The 20,375-nt window shown below is 38.2% G+C and overlaps 1 long non-coding RNA gene across 1 annotated transcript in view; it reads left to right on the forward strand.

The window, feature by feature from the left end:
- Positions 1 to 20,375, forward strand: part of LOC309486262 — a 118,967-nt gene that overhangs the window by 34,825 nt on the left and 63,767 nt on the right. Inside the window, exon 5 of the long non-coding RNA XR_014201416.1 lies at positions 2,255 to 2,367. This is a non-coding gene — a long non-coding RNA (uncharacterized lncRNA). The remainder of the gene's footprint in view (positions 1 to 2,254; positions 2,368 to 20,375) is intronic.

Raw genomic sequence — 20,375 nt, forward strand, 5'->3', positions numbered from 1 at the left:
AGCGGGGATGCTTATCTGTAATGGAGAGTGAGATATGGCTGGAGTCCCGCTGAGCACAAACTCACATTACAGAAGCAAAGCAGCGTGGGAAACCTGGGGTTAAGCGTTGCACAATGCAATGTGGGACGTCCATCTGTTTTGTGTCAACTCGCCCCAACGGTATACACACACTGTGACTGTAGGCCAAAACATTTACATTGAGAAAAATATGACGGGATTAAACATGTCAGTGTAATAAGACTTGGCACTTCAGACTTGATTCAGACACATTTAACATTTGAAATGACTTTGCATTTTCTGATTTAAAAATATACAATTCGTTACAACCTGTTCAATACAAAAAACGATTAATACATGAAAATTATTACATATAGCTTTAAATTTATGGTTTAGGTTTGGATTCGCTTCCTAACACATTATATGTCAATGTAGAATTTTAAAGTCCCCCTGTGGTGAAAATCCAGATTTTAATGTTGTTTATGTGTCTATGTGGTGTTTTTAATATGCTTTAAGACAAACCATGTGTAAGTTCATAAGTCGACAGCATTGCTGAGTATTTCCTCCTTAAAACTGCAGTGAACCAAAGACAGTCTCAAAAACACGCTTTGAAATCGCTGGTGTTTCTGACGTCACAAACTACCTTGTAACCAATCAGATCAACGTGTGATCATCAACCAGTGGATCTCTGAGCTGAGTGAGTGGAGGCGGGGCTCATTTGCATATTCATAGAACCGCGCATACTAAATGAGGCAAGGGTGTCGAGTTACGTTCAAGATATTTTAAGGCATGACAAATTTTTCAACGAAAAATGTTTTAAATAATGTCATTTTGGTGATCAAAGATGAGTTTTAAGGGATAAAATGATTAACTACAGGGAGCTTTTAAATGTATTCCAACTTTGAGCATTTGATGTGTCTCAGGGCTAAATTAATTTTCAAAGTCAAGGTTCACAAGTGACTGATTCTGCTGAAAGCAGAGCGAATTACATATTCATCAGAGAAGCCGGTTTCAGTTCGTTTGGTTTTCATGCCCAACAGAAGTCAACATGTGGATTAATGATGTGCACTAGATGGAGGAGGCTCCCATTAGACAAATAATGGCTCTGTAGTGTGCAGTATGCAGTCAGAGAAGTGATCTCACCATTTATATTTGTTATGCTAAACAATTCCTCGGTACAGGGCCGCATTAACATTTCATTTGATCATATGATTGGGACAAATATGTGATCTTAAATTTGAATCTTAAAGCACATACAGTCCCAGACAGCAACATAGAGTCGGCCCGGATCCGGCCCACATCTGGATTCCACATCTGGGCCGGATCCAGGCCGACACTATGTTGCTGTCTGGGGTATGTGCATTAACGAAGCCAAATCTGTCCCATACAGAAGCTTTTAAGGCCCAAAACATATTTCATAAGCACTTTAGCACATGATTCTGGGTACGCACAGTAAGTTTTAAGTCATTCTCAGCATCGGTTTTCACTTTCAGATCAAAAATAGCATGAGGTAGAAGAGAATTGTGCTGAGTAAGTTACACTAAAAATAAATTGGTGTAATACTTACTTTGGAACAATTTTCATTTAGAAAACTGCTAAATTTCACAAATAATTACAAAGAAATGGCAAGAAACATATTGAATTAAACATGAAAAATTGAAGTAAGAAAGACTGAAGTCAATTAATTTCTTACTCAGTATTTTTGTCTTGTTTTCCAGTAGAAATATTGAAACATTTTTAAATCAAGACACATTTATTTGAAAAGCAAAATACCCCCCCCCCCCCCCCCAAAAAAAAATCCTTTTTTTTTTTTAGAAATGTATCAAAATTAAGTGAGTTTATGCAAAAAAGAAAATATATGCCAATTGGGTAAAAAAAGGTTTATTTTTCCTCATTTTAGGCATAAATTCGAGGTTTGTCATGTGTTGTTGAGTTGAGTCAGTGTTTAACTTTTATACATTTGTGATAAAACAAGACTTCTAATCTGATGTCATTTTGCGTCTCCAGTAACTATCCGGATTTAGGAATGACTAGACATTTGTACTGGCAAACAAGACAGAAATTCTGATGAAGTACGCCGGGTTTTTGCCCCAGTAGCGGAAGAACTGTGTTTGTGTGCGAGTGCATGTTTTCTGGCCTAAGTTGTGTTATTGCTTAACACCTAACCTTTGTTTTTCAGATAAGTGCCGCGCTGAATAAGTGCCAAACTGTTAAACAAGTCTGTCCGCATTTGTTGACACAACGCTTCTCTTGCCAGCACTTGCAGGTCACGTCCTCGACTCAGAGATTATCAGGGATTCGCATCTGAACTCGCTCTGTATCTTCCCGTCAGGACACCGGAGGCCAAACACACACACCTCTGACATTCATGTAAGAAATACCATTTAGTTGAAGTCATGTTGGCTGTTGTGTAACTCTGCAACTCTAGCGAAGACAGTGAACGTCACAGCAGGTCAAAGAATGTGAAGCAGCTCACGGTTAACCCTTCGGCAGATTGCTTGTGTCACTTCGCTTCTACTGTGGCATCTACCGACTAACTGTGAGAATCCTCGACTGGCAGAAAGTCACAATGACCTTGTTTGCAGACTCTGATTTGACTTGTTGCCAATGCAGTTTGGTTTCATAACTGTGCCTTTGTTTAAAGTGAAACTAAATTAAATAGTTTGAGTAGTTGAGCGTTTAACAAGATCGATATCACTCTCTTCTGAAGAAACAAAATGCTATGAACTAATCTGGTTTGCTGGCTAATATTAGAGTTTTGGACATTTAAAAATAGTTGCATCTAAATGAACTGGTTTATTCAAGTCTAAAAACATTTTTATGGGTTAAATCAGGTAGAAATATCTCTATGAGATGACAGTTGCTGGTTACCACTTTTTACAGTGTAATATGAACCAGCAAACCAGCTTAGGCTAGTTTAGCCTTGAGTTTTTTTTAAATCAGGGATCTGAAATAACTAGTTGGGAGACGCAGATGAACAGCCTCTTTAAAAATTGCCCATGATTTCGCAAATGTGCCTTTGTTTGAAATGAAACTAAAGTAGGTAGCTTATGATTAACCCATTAACAATATAAATCACTTCCTGCTGAAAGAAAGATTAAACCAGCCTTAGCTGGTTTTCTGGTCTGGTTTTAGAGTGATTTTGGCCACTTTTTAGCTGGTCACACTGGGAGACCAGCTTTGTAGACTGGAAAACCATCTTAGGCTCGTGTACAATTGGGTTTCCAGCAGATCTTGGCAAGAAACCCAACAAAATAACCAGAAACCAGTGAAAGGCCTCGATAACCTGGTTTCCACATTCAGTTTTGACTTGTTGCCAAAGTGTTTGTTTGGTTTCCCAAATGTGCCTTTCTTTGAAATGAAACTAAATCATGTGCATTAACAATATAAATCACTTCCTACTGAAAGAAAGATTAAACCAGCCTTCGCTAGTTTTCTGGTCTCAGTTTGCTGGTTTTCGAGGGGTTTTTGCCACTTTTTATCTGATGAAGACCCATAAACCATCTTAGGCTGGTTCAGGTTTGGGTTTCCAGCAGGTCTTAGCAAGAAAATAACAAGAAACCAATGAAAGGCCTCTATAACCTGGTTTGCACAATCAGTTTTGACTTGTTGCCAAAGTGTTTGTTTGGTTTCCCAAATGTGCCTTTCTTTGAAATGAAACTAAATCATGTGCATTAACAATATAAATCACTTCCTACTGAAAGACAGATTAAACCAGCCTTAGCTGGGTTTCTGGTCTCAGTATGCTGGTTTTAGAGTGGTTTTGGCCACTTTTTAGCTGTTCACACTAGGAGACCAGCTTTGTAGACTGGAAAACCATCTTAGGCTCGTGTACAATTGGGTTTCCAGCAGATCTTGGCAAGAAACCCAACAAAATAACTAGAAACCAATGAAAGGCCTCGATAACCTGGTTTCCAAATTCAGTTTTGACTTGTTGCCAAAGTGTTTGTTTGGTTTCCCAAATGTGCCTTTCTTTGAAATGAAACTAAATCATGTGCATTAACAATATAAATCACTTCCTACTGAAAGAAAGATTAAACCATGCAGCCTTCGCTAGTTTTCTGGTCTCAGTATGCTGGTTTTCGAGGGGTTTTTGGCACTTTTTATCTGATGAAGACCCATAAACCATCTTAGGCTGGTTCAGGTTTGGGTTTCCAGCAGGTCTTGGCAAGAAACCCAACAAAATAACTAGAAACCAGTGAAAGGCCTCGATAACCTGGTTTCCACATTCAGTTTTGACTGAAGTGTTTGTTTGGTTTCCTAAATGTGCCTTTCTTTGAAATGAAACTAAATCATGTGTATTAACAATATAAATCACTTCCTACTGAAAGAAAGATTAAACCATGCAGCCTTCGCTAGTTTTCCGGTCTCAGTTTGCTGGTTTTCGAGTGGTTTTGGGCACCCACAAACCATCTTAGGCTGGTTAATGTTTGGGTTTTTCCACCAAGAAGTTCAACAAAATAACTAGCAAGCAAGCTTGTTTCCACACACACTTTTGACCTGTTGCCAAAGCGTTTGTTTGGTTTCACAACCGACCCTTTGTTTGAAACACAGCAATGTCATGGTTAACTTCCTGGTATGACCAAGACCAGTTGGTTGACTAAGAGTTTACAAAGGTGTGAGGGCCAAAGGCGGTTAAAGGAGAGTGCTATGAGAACCAGCGTGTCAGTACATTCACACAAACGTCACCTTCTCCGAAGTGTTTGTCTCCTAGAAGCTTGTATATTTAGTCACGCCTGTGTCACGGTGCATTCCTGCGCGCTTAATCATCCAGTACAGTGATTGGCAACAATACACACATTGCATCCTTTAACCAGGTTAACTATTAGCAGATAGCTCACTCGAGCACGGAAACGAAAAGCAGAAACACACACGCAGAGATGCACATGAAGGGAAGTCTGAACACAGAAGGGTTTGACAGCTTTGAACATAAACCACCACTTCCCTCCATGTCATATGACTATCGTTAGCAGAACATTTGTCACGCTGTGGTTTTCTAACTGTCTTGTTTATTTTCTCTCCGTTTCTCGAGTTCCTGAGGTCGTAGTAAGACTGACACATGCCGTACCAAGAGAAGCACATGGTGTCTGTCTCATCCAGACCTCAGAATCTGGTTTGCACTTTAAGTACGCACGTGTTTTCTAACTCCAAAGGAATCTTTGGCTCTGTCCCAGATCCTAGTGAGTCAGTGTTTTAAGTCATCACAAATTCTAAGGCCCTTGATGCATTGAAGCACAATGACACCACAAAAGACAGCGGACAATGCATGATAGATGTCAAGTTAAAGTGTAATGTGTACTATGCCTAAAGCGTGATATAAAGTCGCAATTAACTCGCAATTCTGACTTTATAACACGTAGTTGGGAGATATAAAGTCGCGATTGCATGTTACAAAGTCAGAATTGTGAGATATAGTCAGAATTTCCAGATTTAAACACACAATTGTGAGATAAAAGGTCGTAATTATCTTTTAAAATGTTGTATTCTGTGGCGGAAACAAGCTTGCATACATACACTGTAAAAAAGTATGAACAATAAGTTATGACAATGTGTTTTTACATTGCTTTAACTCATCAAAATAAGTTAAGATAAAAGTTTTTTTAATAAGCTATACAAGATTAATGTAATTTAAGTTAAAATGACTTAAACATCCAAGTTGATTGTACTTAAAAATTTAAGGCAGCAATTTTTATTATTATTATTTTTTAAGTGTAGTGTGATCTCAAATTGTTCACTTATTAGGGGTCATTTCAGTGATGCTGCCTAGACAGCAAGGCTTCAGGTGGTGTGTTGTCAACATCGACAGATGTGCGTTTGCTGCCGAACTGTAGTTTGATTGGACGACTGGTTGTGTTGTTGAGTTGAGGTTTGTCATCCTCACGATGGACAGTGGAGGAAGGAACGGGAGGGGTTGAAAGAAAGTGTGTGTTATTTGTAATGTCACCTTGGGACCGCCGGGCATCTGCTCCACCACGGTTAGCCACCGCTTAATTGCCAGGGAAACGATCCCGACCTTGGCTGATGGAAACGTGGGCGGCACACGAATGTCCTCATCCGCTGCTCCCACTGACATTGTTTTAATTCCATCCGAGCGGGAGCGACTCGCGCTGAATTTATCATGAGGATTCAGAGCCCGCTCGCTCCACTTATGTAAGTCGCCGTAACGATCTCCATGACAACCAGCTCCACGGCAACACATGCCCGCCTCCCTGTAGTGAGCTGTTTCCATGGCAACTGGGGGGAATCGGAGCAGCATCCTTTTGATGATGCTCTTCAGAGATGACACCCTTTGCACATCTTTTATGTGTCAGAAAATAAGAAGCATCTGAAAGTAGGTTACGTAGGAGAAATCTACAGCTCCGGGGCTCTGAAGTGACTGATGGTTCTCACAAATAGACTCGCAGCGCAGTGATTTATAATGCATTCGGGCTCGGCGAGTGGAGGGAATTCACTGAGAATAATGTTGTTTATTATTCTGAATATGATTCTAGCCCACACTAAAACTTTGAATGTTTGCTGTAAATCTGTGTTTTTTTTTTTGACTCATGGGTCACAATCAGTGTTATTTTAGATGCTATTATAGTTTATATTTTAATTTTACATTTTTTATATATACCCCCCATTTTTATTTCAGTTTTAGATTTAGTTATACCATGGTCTGTCTGATAGTTTAAAATATTTAACCAGTATTTACAATAGATATATAAAATTAATAAATATTATTGTTAAATATTTAATATAATTTATAATATTTTTTTTTAATATTTTTTTAATATTTGTTTCAGGAGATTTCTATTTAAGCAATTGATGCAAACCCATTTGTGAACCTAAATGACTTCACGTTGTGATGTGATTAATTTGAATAATTGCTTCAGTCGCTGTCAAACTTTACATGTTTTTCTGCTGGGATCTCGGCTCCATGTGTCCGTCATTCTCTGATCCGACACTCGACAGACAAACGTCCTCCTCCAGGGAGAGTCTGCTAACACACACACACACACACACACACCCAGAAGCATTCATCTCATTGCATCAGCACTGAGCAGTTTGTGGCTTTTGGCAGTGGTTTTTTCATTAACCTTGTGCAACTTCCTATCAGTGTGTAACTGTAACACAGTGTGGCCTGATTCCCAACCGAAAGAGAGAAACGAAACACTAGTGTCTCACTCACTGCGTTTGTGCTGGAGAGGGTTTTTGGATGATGTTTGTGTGTTATCTGTGTGTGTTTATGTGCACGAACTGCTGAACGGATGTTTACTTGAGGTTTTGAAATGACATCTTGACATCAACATTTTTTATCGTTAACTAAAACTAAGACCAGAAAAATACATTTTTGATTCCTGAAATAAAAAACAATGAAAAAAAAATATTTCAGCAGCATTTCTCATTTAGTTTAACTTGATGCACTAAAATAAATAAAACGAAAAGTCTAGCACACGGTTTTATCATCCTGACGTTTTGTTTTGTAACGGGTTAACTGCCTGAAATAAGGTCTCAACACATCAAGCTCAAGATAGTTTCACCTTTTATTCTACGACATAAAATACATCATTAATAACCACACAAACAACTGACTACAGATGTTTCAGCGATTAAACGTCAGAAAGACTCATCTATACTCGTGTTTATAGTCACACTCTTGCAAACTCAACCTTTCAGGGATGTTTTAGATAACGTCTGATATCGTTGAAGCTTAATTCTGGAGACCTTGTTTAGCTTTTGATTGTATTTAGGCTTCAAAAGTTGAGTTCCACTGTGAAGATTATCATGATGATAAACAAAACGTGTAAGAATCATAAACTTTTGTTGTTCACACTGCTTATTTTCTGCAATAATCCAAAGGTTTTTGTCGAACGAAGCAGGATGATGCAATCTTTCGGTTTGGCCTACAAAGACACGTCATCAATATATGGCATTTTCACTTTCATTGTGATAAATTACTTTCACCAGAAACTTTGCATTGCATGTTTAGGATGCTAAGTTTAGTGTAATCAGTTTAAGATCATGCACATAAATGTACTCATATGCTTTTTTTTCTGAATATTACCTGTCATCTAGTGTGTAATAGAGCCGTTTGTAAATGTAAAAGGCCTGCAAAGTTTAAAAGATCAAAGTCCACGACAAATAAAGTCAATGTCTCTTAAAAGAAAGAATCGATTCTGAACTGCCGTCTCACTTCCTGTAACATTCCTATGTAACAGTGTAACACATTTGCATAATGCCAGGCTACGGTTGTCATTGGCTGCCTGTGAACGACATCATCTTTGCCCCGCCCTCAAACACTGTAGTTGTATCTGAGACTGGAAGAGTTTAGTTTGTGTTGTTCATGTCGAGAACATGCTGTGAATCCACTTTACTGCACTTCAAAGGATGAGGACTTGCGCTGGAATTGAAACGGAAAAGCCAAAACCAACGACGTTGTAAGCGCTCGGCCAATCACAACAGACTGTGCCGTCTGACCAATCAGAATGGAGTAGCTCACGGAAAGGAGATTGACTCTTCAAACGAACCGGTTTCAGACTCTTTGGTCGGATTTACACTGCAGGTCTTGATGCCCAATTCTGATTTGTGGACCATATCCGATTTTGTTGTTGTTTTGATGACCATCTTACATCAAAGTGACCCATATCCGATATCTGCATTTACACTATACACTTGGTGAAACCACCCAAGGTAGACGTACTGACCTGGAAAACCTTAGATTAAATGATAATACTCGCTTTTGCTCGACGCACCATCTTTAAAGTTCAGCAAAACATCGGGTTGAGCTTTCGTCCGCCATTGCGCCATTGAAAAGAGTCATGTGATCGCGGTTGAAGTCATTCGCCACTGTCTTTCACTTTTTCAATGACGTTAGACTCGCATTGACGGAAATATCGAGTTACGTGTCAGACACTAATGCACGGATCAGATGTATTTCCGCATATGAATGAGGCCTGAAACCGATCTGGGAATATCGGAATCCATGTGCTTTTTTCCTGCTTGCACGTTCATGGTTCATATCCGATCTGTGCCACATGGGAGGAAAATATTGGAATTGGGTCACTTGAACAATGTAATGAAAATGCAGCCTTTGAGAAAACGAGGTGATGTGCATTATGTTTATTATGAGAAGTGATTTTGACCTGGGATTGATGCATGTAAACCAATAGGAGTGGCGTAATGCTGCACTTTAAAACGAAGACATGTTCCTATTGCATCTGTGCCTTTGTTGTGCATTGAGGTTCTGTTTTGGTGCATTTAATGAGCAGCAGAAAATATCCCTGGCAGCGTCGCGCACATCAAAGCCATCAGACACGTAATCCCCCATGAGTCACAGCACCGCAAACACACACACACACACACACACACACACACACACACACACACTGCTCACAGGCACATATCAGAGATTTGATTGGCTGGTTGAAATTGTAGCATGCACAGGTTTTAAAGTGAAATTGTAGCATGCATCTGCTGTGCTGGAGCTGGAACTGGGTCACGGCGCGGGCTTGTCCGCTGCTTTACGTAACGGGTCGCTTTGAAAGCCTAATCTGTGAGCTTTGTTTTACACCGAGGGGAATTCTGTGACTGCCGGAGCAAAATAACAATGTTAAAAGGTCTTTGCATCACTAAATGAGGTCATTGAAGTGAGGTATTTTACAGTAGTGGGTTGAGACTGAGATGGGGTTTTTATATAAAATGGGTGACCGATGGTTTAATGATATAATACTGATATGCATACAGTTTAATAAAAATTTTTTTTTAAAAAAACCTTTTTTTTATTTTTCATGTAGTTTTTCACTTTTATATTAAAAAAAATGTCCTCCATTATCTTCCAGCTTAACATAATTATTTTAGTCAATTTAGCCATTTTGTCAAATTTCTTCATCAATAATTAAATTCAAAGTGGTCAAAAAGATGCACTGCAATTTTTACACCACTTTTATTTTACTTAATTATTAAACATTATGTTTTCTTTTATGTAGCCTATTTATTTGTTATTTTTTTCATTTTCGTGTAGTTTTTAATCATTGCAACAATATTTTTAATCTATAAACTTTTTTTTAATCCCATTTGCCGATTCTAGTCAATTTTATGGAGTTTAATTTTCTTAATTAATAATTAAATTAAAACTGGTCAACCAGATGCACTGCAACTTTGGCAACACTTTTATTTTTTTTAGCTATTAAATGCAAGGTTTTTTTTTTGTTTTTTTTCATGTAATTTTCATCATTATATTGCATATTTTTCATGCATTAAACTTAACACAATCATTTTTGTCGTTTACGGAGTTAAATTACTTAATAATTCAGTTCAAAGTGGTCAACAAGATGCACTGCAACTTTGGCACCACTTTTATTTTACTTGGCCATTAAAAGTTTTTAATGTTATATTTTGCTAAAAGTTGTATCATGTGACAAATATCTATACTGGCTGACATACAATGTCAATGCTGTAGTTTATTGCTAAACCAATGCTGTGTTTACTTACTGTATATTAATAACCTCCACTTTTGTAAAAGTTTGATCTGCCTTGGTTCGGCTGTGATGGCCGTGACCTTTCAGATCTCATCAGCGCAGCTTTCACAAAATCCTCATGGGGACTTTTTACTTGAATGACTGGCAATGTGAACACTTTCATCTGAGGCGCTAAAACAACCTAATCATCTCCAACTAATCTCTTCATCATTTTCTGTAAATTCTCTGCCTTTATCTGATGTAAGAATCTGCTCTTAGAAATTTCCAAAATGTCAAATTCTTATTTCAGATAATTGGACTATTTAAAGCATCTAAGGCGTCAAAATACTGATGGATGTTATGAGTTGTGGCAACGGTATATGATGTAGTTATTTTTTATCATTAATAATGAATGCATCAGAAAGTGCATAAACAGCTTCACATAAGTAATATTTAATACAAACAGTTTGAATAAATTGGACAAGAAACATGTGAAACCCTGATGATATGTGTACCGTTGCACACTATATATCCTCATACAAAACAACTCAAGCCTCATCACTACTTTTATATATTTCACAGTATTCAGATGTTGTGGCTTTAAGCACTTTTTGTCTCTGAGCTTCTGTGGCGATCAGGCGTCGAAATCAAAAACATGCATGAGAACACAGACTCACTTTTTCGAGAAGTTTACGGTGATAAAAGAGGTCGGGAGTTTCCACCACTAACAATGATAATTATTGACTATTTACTCTGTTTTACAGAGATCGCTTCACTAGCAGAGCCTGAACGATGATGCATCTGTGTGCTGAACTCTCTCTGCTCACTTGAGCAACATAGAAAAAATGTGCATCAATTTGTGATGCATAATAGATTCAAAAAAGTTGGTAATTGTCGTGCATTCTCAGAAAAACACAACTTTTATCTCAGTAAAATACACATTTTATGTTGCATTGCATTTAACTCAGGACTTGCAAAAGTGCAATATATATATTTTTCCTTTTCTCGATTGAGAAATTAAGCATGACGTTTCATGTGTGCATCATTAGACATGCGCTTTTGAGTGTAAGAATGTGCTTTTTTTAAATGCACTGTGCGACCTTACAGTATGTAAGAAATACAGTGACTCTATGCCAGTTTCACATTTGTCATGATTAATGATCCCTGAACCTGAGAAAAGAAGCAATTTAAGTCATTGAATTATTTTTCTGAGGCAAGACTCGCTTCACTCTCTCAGACACGTGCAAATCTGCCATGATCACGTCAACAATTAAATGGCACATTCAAATTATATTCCGGGTTCAAAACAATTTAAGCTCAATTGCATTTGTGGCGTAATGTTGATTACCACAAAAAAAATACTTTTTGACTCATCCCTTGTTTTCATTTCATAAAAAAATCAAGGTTATGATGAGGAATTGACAATGGATGTGAAATGGGCCGAATCTGCCGAATCTGAGAGGATTTAAAAGCACTTTAACGAATCCTTCTGAGAGAACGTGTGTATTATTTGAGCTATTTTTACAGTCATTTTATGGTTTATTATAGTATTATGTTAATATGGCAACATAAAATGTGTATTTTACTGAGATAAAAGTTGTGTTTTTCTGAGAATGCACGACAATTACCAACTTTTTGAACCTATTATGCATCACAATTTTGCACAAATTGATGCACATTTTTTCTATGTTGCTCAAGTGAGCAGAGAGAGAGTTCAGCACACAGATGCATCATCGTTCAGGCTCTGCTAGTGAAGCGATCTCTGGAAAACAGAGTAAATAGTCAATAATTATCATTGTTAGTGGTGGAAACTCCCGACCTCTTTTATCACCGTAAACTTCTCGAAAAAGTGAGTCTGTGTTCTCATGCATGTTTTTGATTTCAACGCCTGATCGCCACAGAAGCTCAGAGACAAAAAGTGCTTAAAGCCGATGCATTGAGCCACAAGTTGTTGTTGACTGTATTTCTGTGATGACTGGACTACAGGCTGGTTTACTGTGGACTCGTGTGGTTTTCACGGACCTCACATCTGGGTAAACAGGAGAAAGAAAGAGACGCTGATGTGTTTGTTTGCAGAAAAAACTGCTAATGGAAGACGAGCCATAGAGGCATTAGTCCAGACACTGACAGCAGGATAATGAGATTAAGAAGAGAGCTAAAGGAAGGTAGGGAACATCTTTGTGTTTGAGCATTAGTGATTTCAAAGACTAATGGCCTGAAATGCCTTCAAAGAGACTGTTATTGTGCTGAATGTTAGGAGAGGTGTGCTGTTTCTTTTCTGAGTGACTGGATGAATGATTTCCACTGATAAAATGAGTACAATACTGAAGGATGGACCTGAGCCATATCTAGAGACCAGAATATTATAAGGACTTTAACAAAGAACATCCTAGCAACCACCAAGGACATTTTGGCAACCACATAGCAACGCCCTAGCAACAATCAAGAACATCTTAGCAATGCCCTGGCAACCACCTAGGACATATTAGCAACCACAAAGAACTTCTTAGCAACCACATAGTAACGCCCTAGCAACCATCAAGAACATCTTAGCAACCACATAGCAACGCCCTAGCAACAATCAAGAACATCTTAGCAACGCCCTGGCAACCACCTAGGACATATTAGCAACCATCAAGAACTTCTTAGCAACCACATAGTAACGCCCTAGCAACCACCAAGAACTTCTTAGCAACCACATAGTAACGCCCTAGCAACCATCAAGAACATCTTAGCAACTACATAGCAATGTCATGGCAACCACCAAGAACGTCTTAGTAACCACATACTGTAGCAACACCCTAGCAACCACAAACTACACCCTGTCATTGTGGCAGTGAGTTTAAACAGGCAAACATCACACATTTTATTCAGGCGACGTAAAAGTCTATTCAGAATTTATTTCTTGTCTTTTAAGTCAAAATATCCAAGTAAAACTGAATGACCCTCAAATGTCTAGCGCACGTAGGCCTGTTGTTGGTGGATCTGTTTTAGTCTCCTGTGTGTGTGTGTGTGTGTGTGTGTGTGTGTGTGTGTTCAGGATTCACAGCACTCCAAAGTATTTTTGCACTTGCGTTCTTCCCGTAAAAGCAGGCAGGCTGCCACATGCTCGCACAACCGTGCACATAATCTGAGAGAGAGAGAGGGAGGGAGGAGGGGGAGAGAGACACAGAGACAGAGAGAGAGAGAGAGAGAGAGAGAGAGAGAGAGAGGCTCTTCATGCAGTGAGTCAGCATTACAGACTCCATTTCATCTCTGTCCTGACCGGAGAATTACTGATTAACCCTTTCCTTCCTCTGCTCATTTGGAAGCTTTTTAATTACCTTAATACAGGCTTTGGAGATTTAGATCTTTCTTTCTTTATTCATAGCCTGTCTTATGTGTTTCAATGGAAACTCAAGAAGCCATGCATTATATATACAAACGAAAGTTTGGGATTTTTATTTTTTAAATAGATTAGCTTATACAATTTTTTTTTTTTTTGCTATTGGCCTGTATCTTTATCCTGTTAATATTGTAAAAGTTCAATGAACAGATCAAGCAAAACATTTTTTATAAAAATAATAATAATATAGAGAATTTTTTTTTTTATTTGACAAAGATGCATTAAATCAATTAAAAGTGACAGTAAAGACATTCATGTTACAAAAGACTTGAACTCAAGAATCCTGTAAAAAATAAAAAGTATCACAGTTTCCTCAGAAATATGAAGCAGCACAACTGTTTTCAGCACTGATCATAATCATAAATGCTTCTTGAGCAGCAAGGGTGTGTGCGGTGTGTGTGTGTGTGTGTGTGTGTGTGTGTGTGTGTGTTTGTGCAATCATTCTTTGTGACTCACTTGAAAAATAGGCTGACAAATGGCTGAGAGAGTATGAATGAATGACTCTCTCTCTCTCTCTCTCTCTCTCTCTGAAATTAATCAAAAGGCATTTTTCAAATAAATGCTGTTCTTTTGAACTTTCGATTCATCAAAGAATCCAGCTAAATAAAATGTATCACTACTTCCACAAAAATATGAAGCAGCAGCACAACTGTTTTCAACATTGATAATAATCATAAACGTTTCTTGAGCATCAAATCAGCAAATCAGAATGAATTCTGAAGGATCATGTGACATGATATATGACATAGTATTCACATTGAAAACAGCTATTTTTAATTATAATAATATTTCAAAATGTTAGTTTTGATCATATAAATGTATTTGTTTAGACTTCTTTCAAAAACATTACAAAAATCAATACACATACACAAATATGACAAAACAAGATGCATGGAAAGTGACCTAAGCAAATATGTTGGAGAAATGTCTAAATAATGTTAAGCTGTTTGTTGAACACAGCAACTATTATAACATTATTTAGAAATGTCTAACAACATATTTAATATTCCTGTCCCTTTCTGTGAAATGATCGGTGTGTGTTTGAGTCTCGATGCAAATACAAATATGCTGCAGATTGTGTAAAATCCAGCTTTCAGAAGCACGTTATACTGCGGTAAGTGTGTGTTTACTGCGCTGGAACACAATGAGAGAGAGGGGGGGGGGGGGGGGAATGTAGGTCACATTCCTGAGCTGAAGCTTTCAGAGCCACACAATCACAGCAGGATTTCCTGCATTTCACTGAAGGCCGTCGACCCAGCGCATTTCCCCCGTGTTTCCCCCAAACACAGACTCACAGGCCACGGGATCAAATCTAAATCTGCCCACGAGAGTGTGTGTGTGTGTGTGAGTTACAGACCCATAGATGTTTCACTGAGGCTTTCTTACATTCGGAAGAACATAATGCATTCGACACACATGCACACAAAATCTAATGCAGATTGGCTGGTGTGTGTCACTGGACTTCTCTCACACACAAACACAAACACAAACACACACACAAACTCAAACACACACACACAAACAAACAAACAAACACACACACACACACACACACACACACACACACACACACACACACACACACACACACACACACACACACACACACACACACACACACACACACACACACACACACACACACACACACACACACGTTTACTTATCTAAATGGGGACATTGCATACACTCTAAAAATGCTGGGTTGTTTCAACCCAAAGTTGGGTCAGATATGGACAAACCCAACCGTTGGGTTAAAACATGTATTTTAAAAACTTAACCCAATGGTTAGGTTTGTACATTTTTGACCCACATTTTTATATACAATAGAAAACTGCATTTTTACACAACTTTATTTACTTTATACTATTTTTGAAAATATGAACATCTCCAAAAGTGATCTTTTGAGTGCAAATATCTCCCCAGAATATGGTTAATTCTCCCCCCAATATGCATTAATTCGCCACTTTACAATTTCCTTCATCTGAGTCCCTGGACCTCAATTATGCATCTCATTCAGAACTGATTGTGCTTCTAAAAACATACTGGAAATAATTGTTCTTCATCTAGTATTTATTAGGGATGCACCGATATGAACATCTCCGCCGATACCGATATCCGATAATTCTTTATATTTGAAAGCCGATAACCGATATATTGGCCGATAAATCTAAATCCAAATTTTTATATCATTTTTGAGAGCCTGATTACAAAAACAAAAGTCTCACCATTGAAAGCCATGTGCCAAACGCACCATTATAATGTTCTCATTATAATTGTATGTAGCCGATATGACAGACTTGCGCACATGTTGCACTCAACCATATTTTCCTTTTTTGAAGTGATTCCAATCATATTTCAAACAATTCAAAAACATCATTGGGATCATCTGAAGTGTCTCAGCTGAAGGAAATAATCTTGATTTATTAGCCAAAATTTCTTATCAGGCCGATAACGATAACATAAAAAATTTACATATATCATATATAACATATTTTATTTTATTTTATTTCAGCTTTATTTGAGTAAACTGATTTTCATAAATTGTTTTAGTTATCAATAACAAAGCTGGACGCTGCTGAATCTACAGCAATAATACAATTAAACTTATGATTTGTCTTAACTTCATGAACATGAGTCAAACTCAAGATCAAACTTTGACTGAGTCCGTTGGCTTTGATGAATCATTCAAAAGAATCATTAATCAATTGAACCAAATTGGGTGGAGCGATTCATGACTGATTCACTGAGCTGAAGGTCATTTCATTCATAAGCTCGAACTAGACTGAAGAAGGGGGAGCCATTGATGATTGAATTTTATGTTTTGGGTGAACAATCCCTTTAAGTATTTAAGTTTGGATCTTAAGTTTGGATAAAGTGGAACCAAAACAGTTATGAACCAGAATGATTAAATTTCTCCTGATTCCCATCGCTATTGGGAACGAGTGACATCATTGTCTCAGATCTCTCTCTCTCTCTGCCCATCTTTGTGTTGAATCCCAGCTGCTCTATAATACTGGTGTGTGTGTGTGTGTGTGTGTGTGTGTGTTTGGTCCAGACATGTCGGCTGCTGAAATGATCTCCCGCAGCCTGTAATAAAGCACCACTATCCCTTCCCTCCACAATCCTGTCACTCCTGATCTCCATCCTCTCCTCCCTCTGGATCTGTGCCACTCGACGCATTCTTCCAGCCAACCGTGTCCCATTCTGAGGAGAGAGAAAGAAAAAACCGGGAGTCAAAACAGAGGTGTGATTCACAGGCCTGATATAGGCTATCATCATCTGAGCAGCTGCTTCCTGGAATTAGAGCTGCGGGGTGTGTGTGTGTGTGTGTGTGTGTGTGTGTCTCTGTGTGTGTGTGTGTCTGTCTCTGTCTGTGTGTGAGCAACCATTCTTTGTGACTCACTTGAAAAACAGGCTGACAAATGTATGGCTGAGAGAGTATGAATGACTGAAGCGTTTAACTGGAGGAAACAGGATTTTTCCTCCCGCCTTATATTTAGTCTCTCTCTCTCTCTCTCTCTCTCTCTCTCTCTCTCTCTCCTCTCTCTCTCTCTCTCTCTCTCTCTCTCTCTCTCTCTCTCTCTCTCTCTCTCTCTCTCTCTCTCTCTCTCTCTCTTTAAATTACTTTGTATTTTTATATTTTCTGTTTATCATTTTAATTTTTGTTATTTTTTTTAAAACTATGTTTTAGTCTTTAATGATTTTTACTTTAGTTTTAATTTGAGCAATCGCAGTCCTTCAACTTTAAATGAAAATTCGTTGATTTGACAACTAACTGAAATCAAATATGCATATGATTTTAATTAATACCTTTTTTCAGTTAACGTTTGTTTCAATTATTTATTTATTTTTTATTTTTGTTTTTAGTTAACAATAACTAGTCTACACCGATTCAAATCCATCGCATGTTTCGTTCAAGCACACAATCTCACAAACCTGTGGTTCATTTACAGTTATTATTCAGTGATGAACTGAAATTAGCCGTCTTGTTTCATGCTAATCGTATTAATAGACACTGCAGATGAGATGATGCTGGCTGGCTTTAAGAAAAGAGGCTGGTTTAGTCAGTGGGGTGTGAGTGCCCTTAACCTACTTAAAATAGTGTGTCAACTAATTCGTCTCTGTGGCGTTTCCCGTCTGAACAATGACACTGGAGAGTAGAAGAATAGCGAGCGAGACAAACTTCATTTAGGAAACCGTGTCAGTGTGAACCTCTGTCACACCGCAGGCTCAGAATAGCCACTGTTCCCTCGGTAGGGTTTTTTATCCTGTGCAGGATCACTTTCATGAGGACCAGAGACGGCGTGCTGTTGCTATGCTTCGGCTGATTGCTTGTTTAAGTAGGCAAATGTGTTATGCACACTTCATTGATAATGTAGTTCACGGGCAAGTGAACATGCATTAAAATTGGCGAATGGAGGGCCATGAGATGGTGCCAGTCCTGATTTTTTTTTAAGTGTATTTAATATATTCCACTGGTAAATCCATCTGGTGCCACGATGAAGTGAGTTTCCTACAGTGTCTGATGTTTCCAGACAGGAGCTGACCTAATGGACTGGGGTGTGTTTCCCGAAAGCATCGTTAGCCAACTATAGTCGCAAGTTCTGTCGTTATCAGCAGAGTTTAACGAGTCTGTGTTTCCCGAAACTATATGACAGCTCTCGACCTGCGGTCAGACATTTCTTGTTTGCATGACATGTGGACTCAATAAATCCTTATCTTGAGGAAACTAAGCTGGCATTCAGTACAATCTGCATATTTTACTTTGTATATATATATATAAATGTCTTTTACGTCCTTTAGTTTGTCAAGAGATTTGAAGTGGCGTTTTTGAAGAGTGCGCATGCGCGAATGTACTCTAGTACGTAAGAACCAGGTAAGAACGAGCCTATGATTGAATCTGGAAATAAAGCAAAATAACTGAGAAAAATCAGAATTAGTCCTTCGATACCATGTCTGAAAATTATAGCAAAAAATCTATCTCAAACGGATTCATTAAAATAAGTTAACACACCAACACCAACGACAGTACGTTTTTGGGAAACAGTCGTGATTAGCTTTGATTTCTTCAACGATGCATCGTACTGTGGTAGTTAAACAGTCGTTGTGCGAGAAACACGACCCTTGAACAACTTGTCGAAGATGGGATGGCATTAGTTCACTCCATTTAATGAGAAAAATGTTAAGATCTGACTGAAATGGCTCCAATCTGATTGGCTGGCGCTGTGCAACTTCCAGGAATCGGGATAGCTAGGCACCAGGAAATGAAGTGATATTTCTCTTCAAGTTGTATTTGACCAAGTTTGCATTAAATCTTAAATTGAGGCTCTAGCATGTAAACTAGATGCAGAACAGTATTCTGGTTTGTTTTCTGAGTTGTGTCTCTGACATAAACAGTATTTATTCACCAGTTACAGATCAAATGTGCCCAAAATGGCACATAAAAACTTACTTACGGAGATCATGCACCTTAATAATGTATGAGATTGTCTCAAAATTAATTCAAAATATATTTTGCATTTACCTAAAATGTGTTGTAAGATCAGAAATGTTTTATAATATGGCATTTAAAGGTTTAAATTACATTTATTTTCAACTTGAAAACTATACTTCCTTAAGCTGCACTATTTACAAAATTATGTTTTGGCCGGAAAAACTTTGCTGTATGAGCACGCATGACTGTGTTCATGAATCATATGCATAATATGCAGAACTGAGTCGAAAACTGAGGCGTCCAGATCTTGTATAATGGCAAACGACGGTAATCGCTTCTAAGAAAAATATTCAAAGTAAAATAAATAAGGCCTTTATTAACCCCCACTTTTATCATGGATAGATGCACTTTTATGATGGATAGAGGCACTTTTATGATAGATAGAGGCACTTTTATGATGAATAGATGCATTTTTATTATGGATAGATGCACTTTTATGATGAATAGATGCACTTTTATGATGGATAGATGCACTTTTATGATGGATAAATGTACTTTTATGATGATAGATGCACTTTTATGGACTTCAAAACAGAAACAGCCATTCACTGCCATTATAAAGCTTGGAAGAGCCAGGACATGTTTTAATATAACTCCGATTGTATTCGTCTGAAAGAAGAAAGTCATATACACCTAGGATGACTTGAGGATACAAATCATTGGCTAATTTTCATTTTTGGGTGAACGATCCCTTTAAACTCAAGAGCACAGGATGTGCATCACTGTTTTGTAGTTTTGTGAAGAGTTTTAAATCAGGAATAGCGCTGATACTGAGTCAGTGTTGCGCTCGCTTGCAGACCGGATTGCAGGATGGCGCCTGTGTTTGAAGTGTGGGTTAAATAACTGAGTCCACAGATTAAAGTAGGAGTTTCAGCCCATTGCCACGAGGCTCTCGGGATGAAGGAGAGGTGGGAACGTCTGCGAGTGAATGGGGGGAATAAAGTGTGACTCATTTCCTGACCGGAGAAACCCTAGATCTGCCTCTCGTACTTCCATCGGGAAGTTCATCCGTGTGCTTCTGAGTCAGGGAGCTGTTGGGCTTTCAGGAATCCTCGCG

The sequence above is a fragment of the Leuciscus leuciscus genome (genome assembly GCF_965113295.1).
Source record: "Leuciscus leuciscus genome assembly, chromosome: 22".
Taxonomy (NCBI): domain Eukaryota; kingdom Metazoa; phylum Chordata; class Actinopteri; order Cypriniformes; family Leuciscidae; genus Leuciscus; species Leuciscus leuciscus.